This window comes from Cavia porcellus, unplaced genomic scaffold (assembly GCF_034190915.1).
Source record: "Cavia porcellus strain 051 isolate PalLab524CR breed Dunkin Hartley unplaced genomic scaffold, mCavPor4.1 scaffold_18, whole genome shotgun sequence".
Classification (NCBI taxonomy): Eukaryota; Metazoa; Chordata; class Mammalia; order Rodentia; family Caviidae; genus Cavia; species Cavia porcellus.
This window is the reverse complement of record NW_026947501.1, coordinates 36,069,869-36,094,412: the sequence shown is the minus strand read 5'-3', so window position 1 is coordinate 36,094,412 and position 24,544 is coordinate 36,069,869. Positions and strand designations below refer to the sequence as shown.

Here is a 24,544-nt window from a genome sequence, read left to right as displayed (position 1 = left end):
TACCTTTAAATCTGACCCTTTTTCCTATTGCCATTCATCTGTTCAAATTCATCAATAATTTTATTGGTATTTTGAAGATCTGAAGTTTCCTTTCAGTATTTAATTTCTAATTTTTGTGGCTTATTATTTTATTCATTTTATACCTCTATTTCATAAGCATAGTTTTATTAACCAGTTTTTGTTCTTTGTCATCTGGTTTGTACATGTGTGTGACATTTCCAAAGGCAGAATCTACAACTATCTTGAGAATGTATCAGTGTATTTTTGTTCTTCTTATGAAAGAATATTAGCTAATTACCTCAACTGCAGTTTGATTTTGTAAAGTCTTAGGATTTATTTTTCCTCTTAACAATACCACGTATTTGTGAAGGCAGTTTTTTTGTTTTGTTCAAAGTAAGCAATACTAAGTAAAATTTGAAAATTTTAATTAATATCCTTCAATATTAGTATTCTTTATCCTGAAATAGTAATTCAAATTCCATTTTTCCTAGAAATTCACTTATAAAAATATAATTGGAAATGTATTTTAAATTAACCTTTCTGTGAAGCTGCTTGTGTACCAACCTGATTGAAGAAATTTAAATGTTAAGTACAGCAAACATAAAAAAGGGGCATCAAGGAAATAAAAGCAAATGCAGTATGGAGGTGGATTGCTTGCAAGGCATTCATTGGTGAAGGAAATGCGGGAAAAGGAATGAAAAAAGGAATGGTGATGTCATGCACATGTACAAACTCCCCACAAGTGATGTGGCCATTGTGTACTACACACATGTTAAAAAAAAAAAACTAAAGAAAAAATTGAAATTAGACTCTCTGTTTTTAGTGGTATATCCATGTGTGCTTCCATTTATATAAGGAAAAATTATTTTAAGGTTAAAACATTGATTTATTGTTTCACATACTATTTGAAAAGAATAAAATCAGGTAATTAAAGATTTAGCTTCTTACAAATGACAATGGGATTAAATTTTTATAACAAATCCGTTTATAACAAATCCTTATAACAAATCCATTTTTAAATGAAATAGATTTAAAAAATTATATGTGTGGATTTGTATTTATAATTAGTATTAACATCAATTTAGTTCTCTTTATTTCACAAGAAGCTAAATACAAATAAATATCCTATGTGGATAGTTTAGAATAGCTGGCTTTTTAAGAAATGTCATGACCATTTCTGCTTTACTTTTAAAGTACATAGCAACCTGCTTCAGAAGTCATTCTTAAATTGTGTTAAAATAAAGGATTAAGCTATATTCTAAGGTGAAACAATCAACCTTTTTATTTATGTTTTTCATTTTTTTCTAATTTGTTTTTTAGTACTGGAAATAGAACCCAGTGCTTTTGTACTGAGATATATCCCTAGAAATTTCTTTCTTTCTTTCTTTCTTTCTTTCTTTCTTTCTTTCTTTCTTTCTTTCTTTCTTTCTGTCTGTCTTCTTCTTCCCTCCTCCTTTTTTAAAATAATTTTTTATACAGTGTCTAGATAACTTGCTAAATGGATCGGCTGCCAGCCTGGGTTAGAACATGTTGTCCCTGTGACTTTGCCAACCAGAGCCCTGGAATTATGCCTGTGTACGATACCCGGTGTACTTTTATTTTCTTGATGAACTCTTCATACATGACAATTTATAACACATTGATTTTTACTGAAAGATAACTTAAGGAACTTAAAGTAAAAACAAGTGGGAATTATGCTTTGTCACTCTGATATTTTCACTGTAAAAAATCAAAGAGATTAATTTTATGTGCTATAAATGGAAAATTTTATTGCTAATATCAGAGCAAACAAATTTTGAAACAACTGTAATAAAATATTTGCATTACAAAGCTGTAGTAAAAAGTGGTATAAAATTATTACATTTTTACACAATACTTTCTGTGAGCAATATTACAAAATAAATCAAGAATATAATAGATAAACTACAGTTAATTTAATAAATAGAGCTATACTCCAATTTTTTTAAATTCCAAAATTCTTTTCTCATTAATATTTAAAAATTGAAAATAATTTATGATTATTCACAGATGATATTTTTAAGGCTAGAAATAAAAATTTCTTAAAATTTTTCTCAAAAATCTGTATGGGAAAATCATGAATTCTGCTCCTGGAATGTGACAATAACTGAGTAAGGCTTCATTATAAAATAAATATAAAACAACTTACGTTTTCATACATTATGATCAATATTTTCCTATGAATTTACCAGAGTGCTATTATGTAATCAGTCTGAGAACTAGTATATAATTCATCTATTAGTATATAGAATAGGAACATGTCTTAGTTACTTAGCAATCATTGTTAGGACAAAATAGTTGGTATCCAAAGTTAAAAGAGGCAAGATTTATTTTGGCTCACAATTTGTAGGAATTTCAGTCCATAACTGGCTGGCTCCAAGGCAGAGCTGCACAGTAAAGGGGCACTGTGGAGAAGAAACAGTTCATGGAAGGTAGAAAGAAGGCAGATGGTAGCAAACTGCTAGCAACAGTAGCAGCTTCTTTCTACTCTTTTACTATCCTAACTAGGTGCAGCTTAGGACAGGTGTCAAGCCAATCACTGCGTTAATTTAGTAATCACACATACTTAACCCCACCATCACATATGCTAGATCCAGCCACCACTGAAAAAGCCTCCCCATGACTGCATGAGGCTTTAGAACTCCGTCTAGATACAATCCATAGCAGAATGATTCAACATTTCATAGAAACTGGATTAGGATTTATTGAAATTTGAATAAATCTTTTAATGCAATGCTTAAAGAAGCTTATTTAATATCTTTTAAAATAACGTACACTAAGCAGTAAAGAATTACCTAAATTTTGTCTGTGAAATTTGTGCAATGCATTTGAGGAAACACATACCAGTCTCGGAATATATTTGTTACATACGTTTAAAGTGGAGCATCTCTTAGTTCTTACTGTTATTCTATTTCATATTATATTAATATTCAGTGATTTTCAAAGGGCTTTTTCTTGATGATAGCATGTCCTATTGCGCATAGTTGGAAAGCCATTTGTAATTTGGAATAAATGCAGAAAAATCTGATTTCGTTTTTGAATTCAGTATTAGTTCTCTGATTTTCTTTCATGGAACGCTCTTTGAATGGCATTACATACTTGGCAAGATTTTTCTCCTGGAAGTTTTTATTCTGAGAACTGAAACAAGTACATCTCTAATGCTTCACTAAATCACTCTGAGCCAAACATACTTTCTTATCTCAGTGCAAAGCAACATTGCAATCAGCCATAAATGAATTAGTTGCTGTCTTCCAAGTCTGTTTGTCCTGAAATGTGGAACTGTAAACTAACTGTAATGACTGCGTGTCAAAACAGAGAGTTTGGTGTGAAATCTTTATTTCAAGACCCTTGTGTTTATGTATACAAAGCCGTCACTGGGTGAATTCTTCCAATCCCAGTCAGCCCATCGTTTCAAAGTTACTCAGCCTACACTGTAGAATGCTACAAACACACTCTATTGATTTCCTTTCTCTAACACAGTGTTAATACTCTTAGATCTTTCCTCTGCCATTGCTTGAGGATCTCATATCTTTTGTCCTATGAAGTTCCTTTGAGTGCTCTATCAGTGGATTTCTGCATCACAGCTGAACTCTCACCACTTTTCATTGGACTCAAAATATTACAGTTATTTTTGTTTCTAGATTTGAGGATTCTATCTGGATATTTTGTTAGATTTAACAAATATTACCCTTGATAGAAACCTGCCTGTTACTAACAGTATTGCCTATCTTTTTGTGGGTCCTCATTGTTTGTTATACATACGAAGGTGAAATTATCTTAGAAAAAAGAATAGTGGTCCAATACATCCAGTCTCCAAACAGCCTTAATATCTTATGAGCTTTGAAAGATTCTCCTCTTATATGTGTTATGGATTAAAAATTGGTGGTCAGCTTAACACCAGCTGAATTAAATCAGCATGGTGCTGAGTGTAGATGGCCCACCTGAGGAAAGTTGCCAGCTCAAACTTGGAGAAGAAGAGTGAGGCATGGTGGGTTTCATTAAGTGTTGCTGTTTAGGTGTTGGTTCTCCTGGAGGAGCTTGTTATGATTAGCTTCCCCAGTGTGAGTTCGACCATTTTTATCGGAGGAGCTCAGGTAAGGGTGACTATGGTTCACTTTGAGGGAGCTCTGGTCCTTACAGTGAGCATTGCTTCCTGTATCTAGGGGGAAGACATGCCATTTAATCTCTAGGAGAAACTCATCACAGTGGCTTTCTGGCATGTACTCAACTGTTCTCATTGTCAGAGGAGCTCGTGGCCTCCTTATCACTGAAGATGGCTGTGGTGGTTTTCAGGACAGCCCTTGTCTTTATGACGAGAGTATTTCTGGCTCCAGTTTAGAACCCTCAATCTGTCAGCACAGCCTCTTCCTCCCACTGGCATAGACTTTCTAGCTTCCACCACTGACTGTTGGGCTTTCCCAGCATGGATCCTTAAGACAGACGGGTGTGAGGCCTTCTTGTGGGCTCTAGATCTCCAGTTGTTCTCATGGGAGGCACTGTTATGGGCTCTAGGTCTTCATTGGACTTACGCAGGACATTGCTGTGGGATCCAGGCCCTTAGCTGAATATTCTGGGTCTTTAATGTTGTGGACAGATTTCCTGCACTTTCTTGTGTTTAACTCTGGATGACTTTCATAAAATAACATAAATTCTGTGTCCTGATTCTAATTGTTCTCATCACAGCGTCTAACTACAACAATATATATGAAATATTATGTATAAAATTATGTATGTGAAACATATACATATATAGTATGAAAAATTTCAAAGCTCATGATGTATCTACATATATACATATTACACATATTTATCTATATGGTGTGTGTACATGTGCGTGTGCATGTATGTGTGTGTGTGCATTTTATTCTGGTTATGTACTAACATACTTAGAGAAATTTTGTAGTAATGTTTTATTTTGTCAGCGAGAATACTGTACAGGGAGAAATCACTCCAAATGTTCTGGGGTTTTAATTTGTTTGATTTTAATTGCAGGTGGCAAATTATTAGTTCAGTGGCCTGATGCATGGAGTGTTTGGGATCAGAGCAAACTGAGAGCTGTGTTCAGTGGGAGTACAAAAACGGGAAATGGTTTTACCATGTATGAAAACAGAGTTCTTATGCACTGTGTCTGCAGCTTACTGTTCACGAAACCATCGATGAGCGAGGAGTCATCAGGACCAGGTCTATGAATGCATACTTCACTGTTTTTGTACTTATGTTTATGGACGTATCAGCATTTTCCTAGACTGTGTTGCATGATATCTCAAGCCAGACTGTTGCTTGCTCCATGTACTCATGCTATATTGTAATTAGTATGTTTATTTCTTTTCCTGACATTCTCCCAAATTTTGGATGGAAAACAGAAACTGGAATGAATCTGAGACTGCTTTAAGCATCCTTATGTTTCTCCAAAAGTTGTGTTTAAACAGTAGCAAGGTCAAAGCAAAATAATTACCATGTGATCATGGAGGCTGAGAGTACAAATTCCGTATACGTATAGACTGCTGGGTAGCATACCATCACAAAGAAGGTTCAGAAAGAGCCAAATGACACTTTCATATTCATTCTTTCTGCATTCACCTCTTCAGGGAGTTGGTGAGCACACCAATATTAGGCAGTACAACTGGTCTTATTTTGCTAGTGATTAAAAAGTTGTTATTATTCAGAAACACTCCACAGATTCATCCAGAAATGTTTACAAAATATTTGGATGCCCAGAAGCCAGGTTGACACATAAAATTAACAATCACAGGCTGTTTATTGTTAGATATGTAAAAACACCCTTGTCCTCTACCAGTCGAACACTGTTAAAGTTTTCTTCCCCAGTTGTGACACTGATAGTGCTTAACATAGTTTTGTGCTGACTTGATTGGTGCATGTAGGCCTTGAGTTTTCTATGGAAATTCCCACACTGCAGCTTGTATGCTCTATCTAGGGACTAGGCCGAGGTCCCTTATGATCAACCAAGCAAAGTGCCATAATTGTTTCCTCTGTTTAACTCTAAGTGACACAGCCATCTCCCAAAGTCTATCTTTCTATGCATTTCCAAAGACCGGCTGATAATGTTCATTAGAAAAATCAACTTAGGAAAAGGAAATGTAAGAATTTGGAAGATGCAGAGCTGGAGCAAGGCTAGCTTCAAGAACCATGAATAAGCTGCTCTAGTCCTAAAAACACAGGACACCTGAGGCAAGTCATAGGGTGTTAGGTGAAGAGGTTTCATGTGATACTCAACCTCCCGAGTGTATAAATAAATGTACTGCAGCTGTTGGAGCTCTCGCTCCTTCTCTTCTTTCTTCTTCCTTGCTTACTTCTTATCTACAGAGATGGTTCCATATGGCTTAGTTTTCTGTATTTGAGTTCTTGTTCTTTTTTCTACATCCTCCCAACATCCTTAGCCTAGCAGCATTGAGACCTGTGCAGGATGTGGACAGAAGACTTCGTCTCCCTAAACAGTTGTAAATCATTTCATGTGGCCTCTATTCTGCTTTTGTCTTTTGAAGACTGCGACTCTCTATGTAGTTGTAAATCATTTCATGTGGCCTGTATTCCAAAGAGACAGACTGCTTTGGGCTTTTGAACATCCTAACACCTGCACTCTGTCATTGTTCTAAGTCTGTCATGATATCGGCTACAAGTCCTGAACAGCCATCAGGCAGACAGCTGCTCTCTGGCCAGTGAACTTACTCATAAAACCTTCTTAAACTACACATTCTCTCTCGAAATTATTAGCTGACTCTGCAACTTGTAGCCTTCCCAGTGTCAGCCTTCCCTGACCCTGGAGCCTCCCCTCTGGGTCCTGAGGTCAGCTTGAAAATTCAGGCTGTAGCAGAGGTGGCCAGAGCCAGGGCAATGAGGTGCTAATGACCATAAGACTAAGACTAACTGAGACCAATTCTTATGTGCCAACTACCTTAACCACTTACTAAAACTCACAGATTCCTTTTTTAAAGCTTGCTTACTACTATCATCTTTTTTGTCATAAGTTTCACCAAATCTTAACTATTTTCCTACATGCCATGGTCTGTCTTAAAATTATGACAACTAAGCCCTAAAATTCTTTAAATGTATTCACCAAAATCTTAATCCTCCCTTCCTGCTGTAAATTTTAAAAATTAAAAGTTAATTTTATGATATGCAAGGAAATACATAGTCAAAAGCTTCTAGTAAGCATTACCTTAAAATCAAAATTGTTTTGTTATTGTTCTAATGAGAATGAGAATATACATGGACACTTTTACCATTTATCACAAAAGTTAAATGTAAAAAAATTAAGCACATCTGTTGTCCACTCACATTTTCATGGAGCATCTTCCAGAATATTCTCCTGGATTGTTTCCTGACCCAGAATCTGACGCTGGAGTAGCCTGTAGTCTAGTACCGGAGTGGCGGTAGAGGTGCCGGGAAAGCAGACTGGGCTTGTATCCCAGGTCTCTTGGAAGTGACTGGATCTTTATAAGCCCAAGACAAGAATTCTCCTGTCCAAATATCCAGGCAGGCATAGGTAGCAAGCTCTCCTATTCAGGTCGTTTTTTAATGACTGTACATTCCCAAGCATTTTCCATTTATGTTATCCAACTCCATGAACAAAAAAGAAGACAGTCTGTCCAAACATACTGTTGTAAGATTTGGAGGTACATACATCTAAACAATGACAATTCCTTATCTGGTTTCCCAGGGGGAAGAAGTCTTTTTCTTTACACTCTGTGATACACAGGGCCCTTTCAGTTCATCTATACAGTGTTTTCCACATCAGTTCTCCTGGCATATGTACCATCTCTGGGGAGAGCTCACAAGATCCCCAGTGTTTTGTATAGACATTCAGATTTTGGAAGCACTGCTATACCAGAGAACTAACTGTGAGAAGGACCTTCTGAGATGGAGTATAAATGTAGAATCTGTTTCAACCATTTCAGATCAGATCGAAAATATCTACAAGTTGGAAACATATCCTTTTTTGTCTAGTCACAGGAGAGATATGTGTGAAGCTGGGAAGCCTAAGGCAAAGTTCCTGCCTACGGTGCATTCTTGAAACATTAACTAAATTGTGCCTTTGTTTGGCAGGCTTGTATTTTTTAAACCCTGGGTTAAACAAGTTCAGAGGTTTATCAGGGTGAAGTGTTATGTTACATACATATATATCACTAAAGAAAATGGATATTGTAAAAATAACTTCATTTAGGCAGATTTGTTTGGAGGAGAGGCTGTATATGAGGCCTAAGGTTATCACAAAAAATGATGGTAGCATTCATCTGTAAACCTAGTAGGACTTTAAAATGTTGTATTAACATCATGAATTTTGATGAATCTGGCTGTATTAGTCAGCTCAGCCTGCCATGATAACACACCACTAATCACATGGGTTAAAGAGAAATTTATTTGCTTCTGTTGTAGCAGCTGGATGGTTGAGATTACATGCCAACCTTGTTAGACTCTGGTGAAGTTTCTCTTCTTGGTTTGCAGGTAGCTGCCTTATCCTGTGTTGTTGGTTGGCTTTGCATGTACATGTAAGGCTGGGATGGGGGAGAACAGAGAGAGCACAAACATTTGAATATTGTCTCCTTATAAGGTTATTGATCTAATTATGTTATGTCCTCTCACTTAACACTTCATTTAACACTAATTATGTCTCACAAGGCACTAAATCAAGTACCTTCCTATGCATAGTTAGCATTTCAGCATAATGAACTTTGTGAGAATTCAGTGTATCACAATACAGTTTATCACGTCCATAAAGTTTCTCATAAATCAGGATCCTCATTGTGTCACAAAATGTTGGAGATACAAATTAATCTATTTAATAAAATAAAACATCATATTCTCTTTTGACTTTAACAAGTAAAATAACTTGCCTCTGGTCAAGGGATGTCAATGCTTTTTGTAACTTTTTTTTTTTCCTTTTTATCAGTACCAGGGATCAACTGATGACTGCCTGCTTGCAAGGAAGGCACTTATGCCGCTGAGCTAAATCCCCAGCCCCGCTTCTTATAACTTACAATATGGTACGTATTTTGAAAATTATTTTCACTGATAGCAATAAGATTACTGTTTTCAGTTCAGTTAATTTAATTTTAGCTATCGTGGCCTTTGGAATATGTGTTTTAAGCATTACAGATTTTTTTTTTATAAAACCATAGCAAGGTAGAAAGAATTTTTATGTTTATTCCGCAAATCATCTCTTAGAAAAAAATATGAAACAAATCAGACGATCCAGCCATTTGTTGATATGGATATTTTTGTTGTCTTAAGGAGTACAGCCTTATAATAGTTCATTACAAGATACTGCAATTTTGATTTTTCAAACAAAATGTCTCATTTCCTTATGGGGAATGTAGAGGTTTCCTCCTATGAGTTTAATAAACCCCTAAGAAGTTTTCTTGCCTATCTTGGGCAACAACATCCATACATAGGAGATAAAGCTCAAATGGGCTTGTTAAATACCCATCTTGTTTCTTGGCTTTTCCATAATCATTTCTTTTCTTCACTATGAATTCCCAAGACTTGAATGAGAGCTGTAATAATAGCCACACCACCCACTCTTCAGCTAAATTTAAAGCTTTTATCATATAGGTCCTTGGCAAAGGGATAAATGTATATCACATTACTATAAAGAATACAATTTAGCAAACCACAGGAAAAGAAATCTGCATTCTTACAAAATACAACAAAGGCTATGCCATGTAACACAGTATGTACTATGAAAAACAGAAATAAAAAATACCAAGGCAAAAGTACAATCATCTTCATAGATTTATCAGAATATTCATGTAAACATTCGGACTATCAACTTCTAGAAAGTTTACTCTCAAGATAACTGTGAAAAGCACTGAAATACATTTTATTTCCATTCATGTGAGGATAGGTGATGAACTCAGCAAATAGAATTTTCATAATTTTGTACACTAAGGTTATCAAAGACATTCAAGGAATTAAGAATGCTACAGCATTTGAAAGTTGTGGCTCATCAAGAAGGATGGAAATAAATTGGGGCTGAGGATTTAGCTCAGCAGCATAAGTGCCTGCCTTGCAAGCAGGCAGTCGTGAGTTCAATCCCTGGTACTGATTAAAAAAAAAGAAAGAAAGAAAGAAATGGGCAATTATTTTAATATCATGTATTCTAGAGCAAAAATTCTGCAAAAGGGAGGAAAAAAAAAGCAACCAAAAGTTTTTATGTATTGCTAATAGAAGTCTCATACTGCAAAAGAGAATGGCTCTGACTTATGGTAATGGATAGAGATTTTATATTTTCAACAGCTTAAGGTATCTATGAAATAATAATATGAAATAAAAATACAAAGCACAAGACAAGTCAAAAATTAATTACCTGTTCTCAGTTCTTGGAAAATGATGAATTGTTTCAGTACAATTATCTGTTTATCCAACATTTACAAATGGTTTAGGTGCCCTATTTTAGCTCTGTTCTATCAAAATTGCTCATGATTCTTAGTGTTTTATGGGGTATATGAAATACAGCTGTTATCTTGTGACATTCTTTAATTTTATTTATTCTAAATCAAACAATATTCCTTTCCCCTGCCAAAATCTGTCCTTATCAAGTAAAAATCAAAAGTACATTTCACAGTGAATCTGAAAAATTTGCTTTGTAGTATAAATCCTCTCCCACAAAGTTATGTAAAAACCTATTTCTGTGTCTTCTCTTTCAAAACTCTCTAGCTTCATCTTCTACCATGAGCACCTTTTTTAAACTTTTCTTCATTGACTAACATTATCAGATCTTTATTTTAGTTTTTTAATATCCTAAGAATTCTAATTCTTCAGTTTTTTTAGTATGAAGTTATGCCACAGCTGCACGATTACTAATATACTACTAATATACTACTCTTCTTTTGACATATTGTGGCATTAAAACCGACAGGAGGAAAGAATGGGGGAAAGAAGAAGTAATATGTATCATGTGCAGTTACAAATTCCTTACCATGAATGTGATTATTATATTACACGTATCTAAAATGTACCAATCCATTGCCTGCCTGGTAATTGGGAGGTTGTGAGTTCAATTCCCAGTACCAAAAAATAAATTAAATAAATAAGTAAATAAAATATACCGATAAAAAAGTTAAAAAATAACGCTTTACAGTATTTGTGAAAAGTCATACTGGTGAGAAAATAACTCAGACAACCATGAAAGGATCTCTGCACTTTCTTCTGCTCTCTGCTGTGACCAACTTGTTTTCTCTTGAAGCTCTCTCCAGTGTGGTGTTCCCTCTCCTTTGGAAAACTGTAAGAAATAAACTAATTTTGTGATTTCAACTCTTTCCTCATCCTTTGGCCTGATTGTATCTGATTAAAATAAAATCTAAGGCAAGATGTGTCACGCATTCGAAAAGTTATCCCTTAATAGTTTGACTTATTTGGAAAAAGAGCACATGTAGATGAGGGTCTGATTTCTTCATTCATTTTAGATACTTGTAATCCTCTATAATCTGAAAACTTTGAATGTCATCTTTCTACTAGTCTGGGTCATTGGTCTGATCTGACTTTTTCTACTATAAGAAAGATTTTTAGATGTCTCTTACATTCTTGTGGCACAGCTTCGGAGATATGTTTTTCCAAATGTTCATTGGCTGACTAAATACTGATTGATTTCAAAGTACAGCAGTCCGTGGAATCATGAATTTAATTCTTCCCACCATTTTGGTTACAAACTGAATTATAGAACTAAATCAAATTTCCCTATAAGGTCAGCGATGAATCTAACCATTGTGAGATAGAGTGGTGCCTCACTTTAGGAACTTAATTTGTTTTGCAATTTGAGAGGAGATGGCTGCATTTGTGTCTGTGTGAGGAAGATGGCTGTTGTGTTTGTCAAACAATGTGGAGTTCACTAACAGAATCAAATTTTAGCTGAATGCTTTTGTTTGTGAGCCAAATTATTTACAAAAAGAAGTCTTCATGAACCAAGGTGTTACTGTATTATCTATTACATTATTTCTCTATTTCTTTTTTCATTCTTCCTTAAAATAACATGAATAAAATATTTGATTTAACAATAACATTAATTTAACATTAGTTTTTCTCCATGACAGCTGAGTATACATATATATACAAAAATCAGAGTTTCCAGGTACAAAATAACTAACTTGAACATTTACCAAATAGATTTTATGAGTCAGGCATTGAGAATGTAATGAGATTTGCAGTACAGATTTTTTTTCTGGTGTTTTATTTTTGTATTTTTTACATTATAGCAATATGGAGAAATTCACATAAATCTAGATATTATGTTATACTTGTGAGATATTTAATTATAGCTGGTCAATTCTTGTCAGCCTGACATGCTGAAAACACTGTATTTTCTCTCTCTCTCTCTCTCTCTCTCTCTCTCTCTCTCTCTCTCTCTCTGTGTGTGTGTGTGTGTGTGTGTGTGTGTGTGTGTGTGTGTGTGTGTGTGTGCATCTTGGTTTCTTTGCTCTAAGGTCTTATTTCAGATAACTTATGAAGGGAAAATAAAATTAAACACTTCTTTGATGATAAGAAACTTGTGGATCTTTGAAATCTCCACACTGGCTTACAATTTCTTTCCGTCTTAAAACCCAAAGAAAGAGTTGGAAAATTAATCTAAATATTTCTAGTGATAAAAATTCCAAGAAGTCTGATGGACTTACAGGGGCATGATTTTGGTAGCATGGGCAGGAACATTAATACTATTCTGCAATATTCACCACCTTTGCTCGTTGTGCTAGGCACACTGTGCTAAGGCCTCAGCAGAAGCCATGGGAGGTGACACAGAGCATGAGACTTCCGGGAAGCACTGAAATCAGGCCCAACCACTGAGATTTGGCAGAATAATCAGCTATTGCATATTCATAAAACAAGTACGGTACACAGTAGAGTTTATCATGTGTTGTGAAAATATAGATTCTAAAGGAATAAGTGTAGGAAAAATACTGATAAAATGGCAATGAGAGACAATTCAGATGGCCTTCATAAGCACAATTAGTTCTAGTATTCAGTTCCTCCAATATATTGTCCCTCTTTGGTCAATAACTATTTTTCTTGTGTAACCAATTTAAGTAGCTCTTTAATCAATAGCGTAAAAGCATTGAAGCCAAAAATGAGTTTTATTTACTGAAGTTTTTTTTCTGCTGTATATACAAATGTAAGTGGTTCTGTATTATAAGTGAGGTTTGCAGCTAAGATTAATTACATGTGAAGGCAAATGTTTTGTCACTGTCTGCATTGATTTGGCACTGTAGAAAGTAACCAGAAAAAGATGCAAAACTTACCTTTTCTGCACACCATTCCTTAGACTAATAGCAATCAGAGTCAATTTTAAAAACAGAAAGTGGTATCTTTTATACAAGATGAGTGTTACTTTCTGAAACATCTTCTGTTCTGAAAAATATAAAACTGCCAATTTTGGCATTTACCTGTTATTAAAAAGAGCTGACAGAATCTCATCTGAGAGCCATGTGTGATGCCTTTTTTAATACAGGCATTTACATTTATTTGCTTTTGATGTAGAAACAATCTCCTGAGGAAATCATTCATTTGGTTTGCTTTTATTACAAAAATCATGCACAGTCTTTCCCCTGCATGTTTATTTATCCATTTTAGAATTAAATTACTTTTTTGAGAACATTTGATACCTTTCCTTTTTCTGCTATAAATTGTCATATTTCTTCACCAAATTTAAAGATGAACAGAGGAAAGATTTGTCCATTTTCACAAGAATCTTAAAGGGCCAGTGTTCTTAAAGTACCAGTGTATATTTCTCCACATTCTCTCTTTCTCTATCATACTTACTGTAATATTTTAGTGCGTGACGGCTCAATCATAGTCCCTGGACTACAGACCATGAAGAGGGTAAGCAACAATGTTAGCCAACACATTGAAGACCTGTATTACTTAATAATAGAGCTTCATTCTGAGGAGGCATTTATGTATGAGTGTTACTACTTTGGCATTATTTGACCATGTACGAGGTGTAAAATATATGGTTAATTAAAGAAATTAAAACAGCAAAATCAAATCACTATTAATCCACCACAAACACATTTCCTTCCTTCTGACACACTTCTTCCATTATTCTTAGCCCTTTCTGAGTCAGTTCTGGAATTAGGTGAATAGAGAAGGTGACAAGTATCAATCAAATTATGATTTTTTTAAACTTTATAATGGTGCAAAGATAATAAGCATTCAACAGAAGCTGTTACTAAATTTTGAATTTCGATCCTTTCCCAATGTGTGTATGAATCTTTCTTACAGCGCTGGGCAAGAGCATCATTTCACAGCCCCTGGTCAGTCTCACCATCCTGAGTTGCTGCGCTGTGTTTGGGGAATGAGGTATCTGAAGCACATTGTCAACTTCCCATATTCTGAATCTGTGATAAGATTATGGGGACAAATTTCCACTCTAAGTCAAGGAGCAGAGCACTTCTACAGTGAATCACAGCAGTCATAGACAGGAAGGACTATTGAAATCGCCACTTTGTCTTTCTGTCTGTTTGGCACTGGCTTTTTCTATATGACCCAAGCCAGCCTAGAACTTTCTGGGCAGCCCAGTCTGCCCTCAAATTTGGCATCCTCCTTCCTCAGCCTCTAGAATGAGGGCAATATAGGCATGTGCCACTACATGTGTCTAAGTTATCACTTTGATTAAATGCTGGAGGTGAAGTTTGGAATAGGATGAGCCCACAGGGGAATTTCAGGCAGACATTTTCCCCACCCTTTGATGTGCTTTCCACCCAAAACCTACCAGGATTCAAGGGTATGTCTTAGTTCAATTTATTGTAATAAAATTCTCAGTACTGAATGTCATAAACTAAAGAGATCTGTATGGCACACGATCTGAGGGTCTAAAAAGGAGTCAAGTCAGTCTCTGAATGTCATTTTCATGTAAAAAAAATTGCTTGTTTGTCCCAATGATTTTATTCTTTGTCTTTTTTATTTTAAAGAGAAAAATAAGTAAATAAAAATTTCAACAAGATAATAGGAGAGTAACAATGGTTAATACATGACATATTGTTATCTTCAAAGTAATTACTCGGAGTACAAGACATAGGCATGAAAACTTGTCCAAAAATATCAGAACAACCTTTCATTCAATGAACTAAGAGAAACTAGTAGTATAACTATCTCCTTCCCTTCCTACTTTCTTTCTTTCTTTCTTTCTATCCCCCCCCCATTCTCTTTCCTTTTGAACAGCTTTTTCCCATTTCACATCTTCTGTGCATTCTAAATCTTATTTACTCTTTCAGCTTTTACACTAGGGGGCAGTATACTGTTTACATGTGGGTGCCTGGTTTATTTCACTTGACTATGATTTCAAGACGCATCCATTTTCTTATAAAAGTTTCAACTCTATCCTTCTTTATGGCTTAGAAGCACTCCATGGCATAAAAGGATCGTGTCTTTTTCATCCACATTCCAATGATTTAAATTCTTCTTAGGTAGTTGGTTAATTGACCAAAGTTATTCTCTATTGTAATGATATTGTTGGCAACCCACCCTCATAATGTGAGATATTTAAAAAATTCTGGCATCCTTTTCCTTAACCTAGACTACTAGAAGAGGATGGATTTTATCCACCCCTTCGTTACTACTTGTAAATCATGAATGGATGGGCTTTACTGTCAAACCAACCTTGTGAAATAAGTTCTCATTATCCTCACTGCACAAGCAAAGTATCGGTTCAAATTAGTAAGAACACCCATCACGGAACTTAAAGATGTCACTATGTAGGAGACCAAGGTGAACTGTTTTTTTTTTTTTTTTCATTCCCTCTACAAAATCTGATGTAAAAACTAACATTAAAGTGTTAAATGGATGTCTCCAGTAAAAAATTAAATGTATTTTTTAATACTGATTATGCCTCATAGTCTCATTAACTTAGAATAATAGATGAATGTAAAAGAAAATGACAACCTGAGATCCTGGAAAGCAAATTTAAAACTCATTTCAAAAGATACATTTACTGCTTCTCAGTTCAACAATATCTCGAGAGGTTTCTGTTTGTAGATTTGAGCCTCTGTTTTAATAGTAGGGTTTATTCAGCATTTTAAGTGCTGGTAGATGATTATAAGCACCCTTAAGAGTTTTTCTTTTAAGAAAGAACCTCTCCAATCATGTTCACATGATTTGTTTACAAATTGATTCTTATCATTGCATTCTAATTATACAAAAATACATATTATAGTAACCATGTGGTTCAACCTAATATAGTTAGGTTATATGAATACAAAAAATCCTGTTTCAATCATGATTCAAATTACCTTGAGTCTGTGAAATATCTGAATAAATCATTAAAATGGCTTCAGGCAATCTGGCATAATTTTTCATTTTATTAAGGTTTTGAATGTCATTCCATAAATACAATTTGTTTTGCAGGTTTTGTACATTTTTTTTAGGTTAAAAAATTTTTGACTATTTTTTAATGGAATCTTTCCATGCTATTTTCTGTGTACGTATTTTATACACAGTTAAAATTATATTTCCCACACAGTTTTTTGAAGATTGTTGAAGACTTTGTATTTTACTGTACTGTTATGTCACTTAAATTTCCTGAGTAATGAAAATATTCCTTTTGTATTTACATAATTACTCACCAAATATTTGTACACCATAATCTAACCATACTTTAATGTTTGTTAGTGTGCTTCCAATTTTTGAAATGCTAACTGCTAGTGTTATTAACACAATTGTATGCAAAATCTTTGTTTTGTTTTGAATTGTTTGTTAAACTGTATGTCATAATTCTTTTTTAAAAATAAATTTATATTTCAAAAATAATTTTCAATTAAAATAATTTTAACAATAATTATCTATTTCAATAAAAATAAAGCTAATCATTCTTGTGAGAGTCAATACATTCAATGAGACCAGCACTAATGCATTTATAAAGATAGAACCCTATAAGCTGATTACATCCCACTAGGCCCAATCTTTTTAATATTTTCATATTGACTACTTAGCTATGAGCACATGAGGCTTCAAAGAAAAAAAGAAACCACATTCAAACCACACCAGGAGCCAAGAAAGTTCTCCTGTAGTGTTGGTTAAGGAAGGGTACAATAACTGCTCTAAAATACATATGGAGAATTCTTCATCACAAAGACATACTTTTGAGAAAAAGACTTAACTAAAGCCTTTTCCATTTAGAAAGAAGTAAATTTACTTAATTTCAATCTCTTTTAGCATTACTATTATACCTAAGCAAGGAGAGAGAAAGCTGAAAACCTTTATAAGGATTACAGCTTTATGACACAGTGCTCACTAAACATGTGAGACTTATAGAATGCATAGTGTTTAGCTTACCTATGCCTTGATACCCAGGAAAGCAACCCAGTACAATAGCACCTGAAATAATGGTAAGAAATAGCATTTAAAGAGACATACATAAATAAGGTTTTGGGAGAAACCAGAAGCTTCTGATACCTACAGTTATAAAGAAAAAACAAAGGCATTAGACACAGCCCAATTACTAGCGTAGTAAAATAAAATTTCACATTAAGGACTATAAATCAAATCTTATTACCCAACTAATTATGTCTGAAATTCAACAAAAAGAGCAGGTTATCATAAAATGTAAGGGGAAAAATAGAGGGACAGAAGGCATTAGAATCAGATTAGATGGGACACAGAAGACCAGTTTTAGAATTATCATGCAAGAATTTAAGATGACTACTATTAATACTTTAAGAGCTCTAATGGAGGACGTTTACAACAGAGCAAGCATAAGGAGTCTGAGAGAAGAGAGATGGAAACTCTAAAATATCAAAAGAAAATGCTTAAAGTCAAAATACTACCAGATAAAAGGATGGCTACTATGGTCTCAATAATATATTGGCCGAAGAAAAACATCAATGAGCTTCACCATGTCATGGGAAACTTCCCTTAATGAAATTTATAGACACAGACACACACAATTTCAAAGGTTATAATATTTGTGAGGTAATTTTGAATGCAGTGATATTCAAGCCATTGGACTACCCTAGGAAGAGGTCAAAAAGAAAATAATGGAAGAAATATTTCAAAGGAAAAGAGTTGAGAATTTTCTAAAATTAATGACAACCAGACCTTAGATCCAGGGATTTTGGAGAACACTAAGAATAATAAACATCAAAACATCTTAACCTGAACTCAAAGACACCTTGCTTTATGGAAGAAATCAGGGTGAAATACCTACATAGTATATGATTACAAGTATGTAATATTCTGGTAAACTCAAAACTATTATTAAATGTCTTTTTTATAGCCAGGAGTCTAAGGCAGAAGACAGATTAAAAAAGATAAATTACAGAGAACATTTTAGATGATAAAAACTATTCTGTGTGGCAATACTATACATCTGATATAATGCACTTATTAGACCATACCTACTTTACAACACAAAGACTTAACTTTAAATATATTCAGATTTTTAAAATAATTAACAGATTGAGAAACCCCAGATGGAATACAAATTGTAGCCAAAAACAGAAAACTCTAACTTTACTATAACTGTAGGAAGCAACTTCATCGAAGTGAGCAGTAGGGAAAAGTATTGGCTTGAGTAATTTTGGAAATCTGTGGAAATTATAAGAGAAAAAGTGAAAAACAAAAAAAAAAACAAAACAAACCCTGCACATAGCACATAAAGTTATGTCTTAGCGTATGTGGGTTAGCAGTTCTGATAGATGTACATATTGATATTTAACATTTAAGTAATTAAATGATGGGCAGTGGGATGCAGATTACTTACTGTTGGAGGGGGAGGTTAGAGACAAACGGAGGGTGGAGGTTAGCATGACTCATATGTAGTGGATTTGATTGGAGGCATCAGTACCCATGTATTGTTGACTTAATGCAGACACAGATGGTTATATACAGAAAGGTTTGCGGACATGAGTGCAGCAGAAGTTCCTACGCAAATAATCCTTACCATGCCAATTAAGACTGCCTAGCAGCAATGACATTGCGGTAGCAATGAGCTCACCTAAGCGTCCAAATCTTGTTGATCTCCAATGTTGTTTTCTACGATTAGAGTATGCTTTCAAAGGAGAAGGGGCTAATACTAAGACTGGGGTGGAAAATATGCAAGAAAAATCTGGAGAATCTTGTAATTTTCAGAAAGTACGAAAGTGATAAAATCAATTTGCATCCATGTTTTGCACAGGAGACCATAGAGGCTAACTATAAGAACCTGAAGGGGCCAAAGCTAGAAAATCTGAGTGGCAATATACAGTAGCATTGGATTACAACTCAAGAGTAAAATAGATATCCTTGAATTCATACTGGTATAAAAAACTATTGAATGAGTCAGTTCATGGGGAAGAGAGATAATATCTTGTGCAGCAGAATTCCAAATAATTTATGCATCTATCCCAATTTCAAGGAGAAAGAACGTAACTTCTCCATTGCTTAGATTGTATTCTGTGCATACAGATTAATTTCCAAAGAATGTAGTAAGAAAAAGGGTTTTTATTTTTTCATTTTATTCTATTTATCATTGTTTATTAGCACGTGTTCAAAATACATAAATTTTTGTATTTTTACAGGGAGTCAGTATATGTAGATAACACATCTTAAATATTTTTTTGATCTTTGTCCCTACATTCTCTCCCTGGATTCTATTAAGAAAGATGTTCCTATTTAAGAAAGGTCTATCTCACTACTCTGTAGAGTCTACTTTCTGTTTTGTTCTTTATACTTTAGATTTATGTTGATATAGCAATTAAACAATACACTATCCACCCAGTGATCAAATTAATATCAACAGTGATGAAATTCTACCCTATATCCTTGATACAATGTAATTAAAATGACATAGTATCTTTGTGATCTTCGCACAAAGACACATACTTCTGGCTTAACAAAGGAAATGTATTAAAAAATTCAGTATAGGAACATTCTACAAAGTAACTGACCAGCAGTCTTTAAAAGATTCAAAGCCGTCCAAAGTGAGGAAAGTATGAGAAACTGCTACAGACATGAGGTTTCCAAGGAAACGTACAGTTGAATGTTATTTGGTGTTCCGGATAGGATTCTGGAACACAGAGAAAGAACATTAGGTTAAACTATGAAAATATGAGTATGCACTTGCTTTAATAATGAGCTAATATTTTTCTTTAACAAGTATATTCTAAAAAAGAAAGAAACAAAGAGAATGTAAAATTGTTCTAAATACCAAATTCACTAAACTAAAAGAACATTTTTCATAGATAATAGAATAAAATTGGATTTGCAATTCAGCCTTTGAAAAATGCTTGAAACTTGTACACAAACCATCCTGTAAATAGCAGGAGCCTGAAGTCAATACTTGAGTCAAATAATTATCACTCACATGTGCTCTGAAAGTTACCTGACCATGAGGTTCTTGTAAGTCTTTAGCTGTAAAGTAAAAAGGTTTATTATGCCTTAAGAAGATACAAAATAAATATTTTGTGACATTCTTAATGAGATTATAAATGAAAATGTTGCTCTTAAAATCTCAGTCAGTGTTTTCAGTTTCTACTTTTTCTTTTTTAGTTTTCAATTTTTAAAAATTTACATGGATAAAAATTCATTCTAAAAGAAACAAATTATTTTAACATTTACATTAAAGATCAATGACATCTATAAAATAGCAACAAAATTAACTTCTGATTAGGATTTTTAAACTTTAAATTGTCGAGGGTTGATAAAAGAATAATCCAAAGATCTTTGTTAAACATAACTTAGTCAATTTAACTAGCTAATGTGTTTTTAGAATATAATTTACAGGTAAATCTTTAAGTCATTTATATTTAATCTATATTTTGATTTTAATTTGAAAAACCATAAGCATTTAATTGAGAAATAAAATTGTGTATGTAAAAGTATGCAAGATGTCTTGATGCATGCATAGTGCATTAAATACTTCAATAAATTTACACATCAATCATGCACACTTACTATTTGTGTATGTGTATGCACGTGTGTTGAGGATAATTAAAGAAAGTTTATTTGTTCAATTTCAATTAACAGGAAATATACTTACCCGGTTGTATATTACATTCTTAGAATGTATTTATCTTATAACTGAAAATTTGATCTGTATGACCACTTCTCATTTTCCCTACTTCCAAGTCCCTGGTAAATACTATTCTGCTCACTGCCTCCCTAAGTTTGAGACTTTGTAGGTAGAATATATAAATGAGTTTATAGAGTATTTATGTTTCCACGTCTGGTTTATTTCACTTAGCATAACATTCTCTAGGTTCATTGATGCTGTCACAAGTGACAGTATTTCTTTCCATATTATGGCTGAATAATGTGATATTATGTAAATCTATATTTCTATCAATGGGGACCCCAGCTCTTTCTGTATTTCCACAGCTTGGCCATTGTGAATAAAGTTACATTAAATATGGAAGTACAAATATCTCTTTGAGATACTGATTTTAATAATTTTAATATATACCGAGTGTATTGATAGTCATATAGTAGCTGCATACTGATTTTTTCCAGACATCTGCATACTGTCTCTCCCCATTACAGCTTCGTCAGTTTACACTCCTGTTAGCCATGCACAGTGGCTCCTTCACATACTCACCTGCAGTGATTTTCTTTCATTTTTATAATAATATCTATTCTAGCAGTGTAAGTTGATATCTCATTGTAGTTTTGGTTTACAGTTTATTGCTGATTAGTCATGTTGGTCAGTTATTTGCCATTAGTATACTTTTTTTGGAAAAAAAATTTTACACACATCTTTTGTTCATTTTTAAAACCTGGGTTATTTCAAATTTTGGCTTTTTAGCTATGTAAATTCCTCATAATTTGGATATTAATCAGATGGATGAATGCAAATACTATATCTTTTCCATGGATTCTTTATAATTTAGTTGATTTCTTTACTGTGAAGAAAATAAAATTTTCAGATATATATAGTTCTACTGTACTTATTTAATTCCTTTTTGTCTGTGCTTTCAGTGTCACATTAAATATTTTCCAAGAGAGTACCAAAGCATAATATCTCTGCATTTTTCAGAACTTTTATGTTTTCAGATTTGAAAAGCTTAATTTGTATTGATAGTTCTGTTATACAACATGTGAAAAATGGAAAAGGCTTATTTTAAAATTTTTTATATCTGAAACCTCAATGTTTACAGTTTTTGTTTTTGAATAGTATCTTTTGCCTATTATTTATTGTTACTTTAGTTGCCATATATTAGTTTATCAAATATACATAGACTCAGTTCTGGGTTCTCCATTTTTCACACTCTCCTATGTCTGTTTTCAATATCAGTATCATGCTATTTTTTTATTAAGGTTTCATAATATATTACACTATTTTTTTTTTTTTTTTGTCTTTTTCCTTTTTATCGGTACCAGGGATCGAACTCACGACTGCCTGCTTACAAGGCAGGCGCTTATGACGCTGAGCTAAATCCCCAGACCCCAATATATTACACTATTAAAATAATAAAGAAATTTAGTTGTCAAATACATCAGCAAATAAACAGAGTTGCATCTTTATAAGCTAACACTGAACTATCTGAAAAAGATGTTTAGAAAACAAACATTTTAAAAATAGTATATAAAAGAGTAAAATGCTTAGGAATAAATTTAACCAAGGATGCCAATAGTTTATACACTGATACCTAACAGATATCAATGGAAGAAATTCAAGAAGATACAAATAAATAGAAAGATACCCTGTCTTTATAGATTAAAGAATGTACACTATTAAAATTTTTAAGCTACTCACAGTAAGGTACACATTCAATGCAATTCCTATAAAAATTCCAATGATATTTTTACAGATAGAAAAAAAAAATTCTAAAGTTGTATGGAATCTCAAAGAGCCCCAAACATAAAAGCAATATTGAGAAAGAACAAAGCTGGAGATATTGCCCTGATGCTCCCTGTTTTCAAGTTATATGAGAAAATAATTGCCATCAGAACAATTCCTCCTTTTATAAATACATTCAAGTATGAATTATTTAGGATGTGTTACTGTATAGAGATGGTAGCACAGGCAGGTAAAGACTTTGCGTACACCGGAACTACAGTTCCTCGGGTAAATCCTTCAGTAGTCAGTGAAATCCCTCAATTCTCACCGCACCTAAGTCCTTATCTTTACACAATAATCATAGTAGTAGACATCCTGTATGCACTTGAGGAAACTTTAAAGATGATATATTTAGCAATCATAGTTATTTAATTGATATATAGTAAATTTTATTTACATCTACAGCTATTATATATTATTATTATCATTATTAATCGGTACAGATTCAATTAGTTTGAAGATAAGTGTTCCTATCTTCTACTTCCCTTCTTATTTCCCTTTTCTTCCTTCCACAGTCTGCCTCCTTTTTTTTTTTCCCTTTCATATTCTTTCTTTTTTTAGTGGAGACTATCATGCTATATTGATCCATCTGTGATAGATATTTTTCGGCCTACTGGCATAAAATTGAAGTTTAGAAATCATAGCATAGCATCTATCATCTTTGTTTAAAACTGGCTTCTATTTAGAAAATAAAAGGCCTAAGATTTTGATAAAATTGATTTTTGTCATTAAATTCTACCTCTATTTATGAATAGTTTCTGATAAATAGAAGTATCCCAGAGACAAGGAACTTCAGAGGTGGTAGATATGTCTTCTGACGTATTTTGATTGTTTTTCTAGAGATCTTCCTCCATGGGAACTCCTGCCTAAAAAGAACAGGTGTTGTGTCATTGGTAGGATAATAGACGATGCTCATATCCAAAAATATGAACAAAGATCTTCAAAAAGGTAGTCAGTTCACTGGACTGTTTTCATTCTAACTCAGCTCATAAAGGTAAACTCCAATTCTGAAGAGAAAAGACAGCATATCCAAGGGAGAGAAAGACAAAGGTAGAGAAAAAATGCCTGAAATGTAAAGCACTGTCATCTAAACTGTCTGCGGAGAGGGAATACAAGAAGGGAACATATCAAGCACATTCAAACAAAACATTAAGAAAAATGCATGAACTGGAGCCAAGGTAGGTTCAGAAACAGTGAGAGGCACAGGTTAACGCGTCTAAGTCATTAGAAAGCACGGCCTGTCCAGTGCTTCTCAAACCAGTAAGAGAAGTCAAGTATATGCTTCCCTTCGAAAATATAAAATTGAAGTTTAGTTTCATTATTAAAGACAAGTCATTATCACTTTATAAAAATACGACCCATTTATCTCCACACATACATTTACCAACATAATCCATTCAAAACTGCTCAAGCAAATAGAAAAGTAGCAAACTTTATTGATACACACAATCACAATCATAGGTATATAATTGACTAGTGACCTTTTCTTAGTGTACCCTAAAGTCATTTAGTCATTATAAAGTTTGACACTTTTCAAATAAGACTGAGTTCCAGAATGTGTCTCTAGAAATAATTTTAGCTCACAAAATGTCAGAATTTAACTTACAAAAAAACTATTAATCTAACTCTAATTTTTTTAAAATCTTCTTGAAATATTTTCATTATTTTTTGGCCTATGTTAAATAAATAATTATCACAATAGTTTGATATTTGGGAGAGGTTGCAACAAAAGAGAAACTACATTCAAGCTACACTGGAAAAACTTCAAGA

General features: G+C 33.6%; 1 long non-coding RNA gene across 1 annotated transcript; it reads left to right on the top strand.

Moving 5' to 3' along the window:
• Nucleotides 1-3,988: 3,988 nt before the first annotated feature.
• On the top strand, nucleotides 3,989-15,142 carry LOC134471497 (uncharacterized). Its single transcript, XR_010040946.1, has 4 exons — nucleotides 3,989-4,112; nucleotides 5,011-5,199; nucleotides 8,927-9,020; nucleotides 14,248-15,142. It is a non-coding gene; the product is annotated as an uncharacterized LOC134471497 (long non-coding RNA).
• Nucleotides 15,143-24,544: the final 9,402 nt, after the last annotated feature.